Below are 5,202 nucleotides of genomic sequence, written 5' to 3'. Positions count from 1 at the left end.
GGCTGCCCCCCTGCCCCTAGAAGGAGGGAGCCCGAAGTGTCACCCGGTCCCGGCGCGGGGGGCGCCCCAGCCCCTGTCCAGGGAGCCCAGGCCACGCCCCCTGCTCCCTGCGGCGCGCCCCCAGCCTCGGCGGGTCCTGCGGGCTCGCCGTCCCACCCACCGCCGCCCAGGCGCCCGTCCTCCGCAGCTCGTCCCTCCGGCGGCGGCTCCCGCGACAATCTCTTCCTGCCAGGGGTTGCAGCCGGGGGTGGGACCGGTCGGGCTCCCGCCGCCCTTCCCTCCGCCCCCAGCCTGCCCCTCCGCCCCTCCGCCAGCCCCTCCGGGACCGACTCCTCCGTCTGGGCAGCTGACGGGGCGGGGAGGGACGCGGGAGGGAGAATGGGGCGGGCGGGAGGGGGCGGGGAGGGTCCTGGAAGCCTCTGCCTCTTCCACCCAAGTTTTGGGCCCTGAGCCAGAATCCGGGGGTCAAAGTTAATTTCCTTCCACGTTCCCCTTTCCCCAGTGGAAGGAAGAGGAAGGGGAAGGAGGGGCATTCCGGCGGCGAGGGAGAGGTGGCTTGCTTTCAGGGACCCGGCCTTTCTCTCGGTTCCTCCCTCCCCGGAGGCCCCGCCGCCTCCCAGGCCTCCCTGGAGAACCGGGACCTGTGCCACTCCCTCTCTCGAGGAAAGAGTTAAGCGAGGGCAGGGTGGGGAGGGCCCCAGGAAACTCTGGGCTGGAAACCGTAACGGCACCGCCTCCCGCCCCCCAAGTCTGGGGACAGCCAGGCGCTGGCAGGCAGCCCAGACCCTCCTGAAGCCCCCAAGGCTGGAGGGGCCTCCCCGCCCGAGCTTTCAGACTTGCGTTGTTTATGAAAGCCCTTTTTAGCAAGTTTGAGTTATACCCTGAGGCTTTGGATGAGAGGCAGGGTCTGGTGGGTAACAGCCTCTGAGGGTTCCCGTGGAGAAAGGGCTGACCTTCACCCACAGCCAGCTGCTTGGCATCAGTGGTCAGCGACTAGCCCGGGGCTGGGGCCACCTCCAACACAAGCCCTTGAGGCATCCCCAGGACAAAGGACACCTTATGCAGCCCTGCGGCCTGAGCAGAACCCGGCTCTGTGGAGGGCACAATCTGGGCCGGCCGCAGTGACCTTTATTTTCCATACCAAACCCAGCGCTGCTGTCTGACAGGCACGAGTGTACCTATGGAGACAAAGGGCAGTGGGTTTAAATAAGCGCTGCCCTGGAACATCTACGTTTGTGTGCCTACAGGCAAGGGCCAAGAGTGCCCCCTGGAAGGAAGGGGCCCAACTGGGGGAGGGGAGATGGACTGGCACCACTTCTAGTCTGGACTGAACTCTGCCCAACCAGTCCGGCTCCCACTCTGCTTCTCCCTAGATTGGAATCCAGATAAGGGAAAAGGTGATCGGTATAACCTCTGGCTCCAAGGCCTGTGCGTTCCTAACCTGCCTCTCTAGAGCACCTTGAAGCAGACCCTCGGGGTGAACTTATCTCTCCACTCTTCACACCTCTGTCTGCTCTCCCTTTAGCAAAAGAAGCCCCTGCCTTATTATTATGCTTCTCCTCTGAAGCAAGGTGCCAACCAACTACCCCTGCTCCCTACTAATAAATACTTAACTCTTGCTGCTCTCTTCCAATTAACTGTGGACCTCAAGCAACTTAAAGGAAAAGTCTCAGCTTTAACCCTGTGTTCAAAGAGGCATGTGGAGGGTGGAAAGAGGTCAAGCTTAGAGTCAGGTACTTGATAAAGGGGAAAAAGAAGGTAATTTATTTAAACTCTTGTGCCTCGCCCTAACTGGTTTGGCTCAATGGATAGAGCTTTGGCCTGTGGACTCAAGGGTCCCAGGTTTGATTCTGGTCAAGGGCATGTACCTTGGTTGCAGGCACATACCAATAGGGAGTGTGCAGGAGGCAGCTGATCAATGTTTCTCTCTCATCGATGTTTCTAACTCTCTATCCCTCTCTTTTCCTCTCTGTAAGAAATCAATAAAATATATTTTTTTAAAAAAACTCTTGTGCCTCCATTTCCTTAGCTCATAAAAATGGAGACGATATTACCTACAGCACAGGTTGTAAATCATACCACACAGGTATAGGTACTACACCTGGCACATTGCTGGCAAGGAGTAAACATCCAATACATTTTCATTTTTTCTGCCTAGATCTTGTCTCTTCTCCACCACCTCAGTTCTGGCCACTACATCACCATACTTCCCCAGAGATGCTCCTCCTTCCTACCCTTTTGAACCTCAATGTCTGGGAGATACCACTGGTCTAGCTTCTAGATCAGACTCTCCTTACTCTTCCTGCTACCCCATTCCCCTGCTGCCTCTCCACCTGCATGTAGTGGACTTAATTAGATATCCTGTTTCTAGTCCCAGCTTTGCCAGTGATGAGTTGTATACTCTAAAACAGATAGCTAAATCCCTTGACCTCTCCAGGCTTTCTCATCTAAATTCATTCATTGGACCAAATTCATTCGCTCATTCAACAAATTCAACACATATTTATTCAGTGCCTACCATGAGCCAGGCCCTGGGAATGTAGCATTGACTAAGACAGGTATCTCCTGCCTTCATGGAATAGACAAAAAAAAAAAAGAAGAAAACAGCTGTGATTTCAGAGAAAGATACATATTCTGCTGGAAATAAAACGAGGTGTGGTGGTGGAGAGTGCTCTGATGGAGACTCTCTGGTTGAAGTGATACTTCGCTAGAGGGAGAGCAAGAACATGGGCTCTGAGATGGAACACTCTACACTCTTAACAAGTGTTGATCCAGGTTTCTCCCCAGCTTGAATACATTTAGCCATTCCTTGACTAGAATATTAGGTTAAAACTTGTTGGATTATGTTAGAGGCCTTCCTCTCCCTGACCCAAATTTACCTTCCCAAGCTTGTATGGAAAGATCCCAGATCAAGTCCAAATAGAATTAGATATGTCTAGGCATGTCCGTCAACAGGGCAGCACACCTGGCCGGGAGCCTGCTTGCATAAGGAATGAGAAACTTCTGGGAGGAAACTCATTGTGATTAAAGGAGGGGGCTGCCTGTGATCCTGACAGTAATAGATCTTATCCCACCCAGGCTCCGGAGAGACAGGCAGTTCTGTCACTAGACCTCCCCACCTAGCCCAGACCATGCCTAGCCCAGTTCCTGGGGATGGGGGTGGGGAGCCCTGGGACCCAGGCAGCCAGTTGGGAAACTTTGTGTGGTGTAACCCAGAGGGAAGACAGGCTTCTCCCTGACTTTGCCAGAGTTCCTGAGCACCTTGCCTTCCTGGAGAGCTCTCACCAGAGCAGAAGTGGTTTCCCAGAGGCACATAGAATGGTCAAGACTTAATGTGGTCCCAAATGAGCAGGTAGAGGCAAAAGCCAAGGAAACTAGAGTTACTCTGGGGGTTGGGGAGGGAGGGGAGATGGTGACACCCCCTGTTGTCAGGATCTGGGTAGGAAACACATGGTCCTCTCAAAGGGATAGCTGATGGTATTTTAAAGAATAGATTGTTGTTGTTATTAATCCTCACCCAAGGATATTTTTTCCATTGCTTTTTAGAGGGAGTGGAAGGAAAGGAGGAAGAGGAAGAGAAAGAGAGAAACATCAATGTGAGAGACACTTATGTAGATTGGTTGCCTCCTGCACATACCCCAAACAGGGCCGGGGATGAAACTGCAACTGAGGTATGTGCCCTTGATGATGAATCGAACCCACAACCCTTCTGTCTGAGAGATAATGCTCTAACCACTGAGCAAACTGGCCAGGGCTAAAGAATAGATCTTGTATGGGGATGTGGGCAGGGTTAAAGAAAATGAACAAGGAAATGGTGACTCTAAATGACACACTGAATCAGATAGATGGATTTCATTGATAGTTACAGAACATTTCACCCTAAAGCTGCAAAATGTATACATTCTTCTTTTTTCTTTTTTTTTTCTTTTTTTATATATTTTATTGATTTTTCACAGAGAGGAAGAGAGAGAGATAGAGAGTTAGAAACATCGATGAGAGAGAAACATCGACCAGCTGCCTCTTGCACATCTCCCACTGGGGATGTGCCCGCAACCAAGGTACATGCCCTTGACCGGAATCGAACCCGGGACCTTTCAGTCCACAGGCCGACGCTCTATCCACTGAGCCAAACCGGTTTCGGCAAAATGTATACATTCTTCTTAAGTACACATGGAACATTCTCAAAGATAGACCACATGTTAGGACACAAAACAAGTCTATACAAATTCAAAAATATTGAAATCATATCAAGCATCTTCTCAGATCACAAAGGAATGAAATTAGAAATCAACTACAGTAAAAACACTCAAAAACATTCAAACACCTGGAGGCCAAATAGCATGTTATTAAACAATGAATGGGTTACCAATGAAATCAAGGAAGAAATTAGAAAAACTTCCTGGAAACAAATGAAAATGAACATACAACAACCTAAAATCTATGAGACACAGCAAAAGCAGTCCTGAGAAGAAAGTTCATAGCCCCACAGGCCTATCTAAAAAAAAAAAAGAAAAAAAGAAAAATTAATAATAAACTATTTAACCCTACAACATAAAGAACTAGAAAGAGAACAACAAGAAAAGCCCAGAGTAAGTAGAAGGAAGGAAATAATAAATATTAGAGCAGAAATAAATAGCATACAGGGACAGATCCAAAGACAGAGAAACAGCGATCAGACTATTAATCCCCAGAGGGAAAGTAGGGGAGGGAGGGGGCAAGGGGAAGAGATCAACCAAAGGACTTGTATGCATGCATATAAGCCAAACTAATGGACATGGACAACAGGGGGATGAGAGCATGAGTTGGGGGGGAGGGGGGGGATGGGGATTTAATGGGGGGGATGAGGACACATTTGTAATACCTTAATTAAGAATTTAAAAAATAAAAATAAAAATAAAGAAATAAATAACATAGACACTAAAAAAACAAAAACGAAAAAATCAATGAAACCAAGAGCTGGTTCTTTGAAGAGATAAACAAGAGTGATGAACCTTTAGCCAGACTCATCAAGAAACAAAGAGAGAAGACCAAAATAAATAAAATCAGAACAAAAGAGGTGAAGTAACAACTGACACCACAGAAATACAAAGGATTGTAAGAAAATACTATGAACAACTATATGCCAACAAACTGAATAATGGGGATGAAATGGACAAATTCCTAGAAAAATACAATCTCCCAAAACTGAATCAGGAAGAATCA

This window comes from Myotis nattereri (genome assembly GCF_964212035.1).
Source record: "Myotis nattereri genome assembly, chromosome: 1".
NCBI classification, from domain to species: Eukaryota; Metazoa; Chordata; class Mammalia; order Chiroptera; family Vespertilionidae; genus Myotis; species Myotis nattereri.
The sequence above is the reverse complement of the archived record's forward strand: the minus strand, read 5'-3'. Positions refer to the sequence as shown.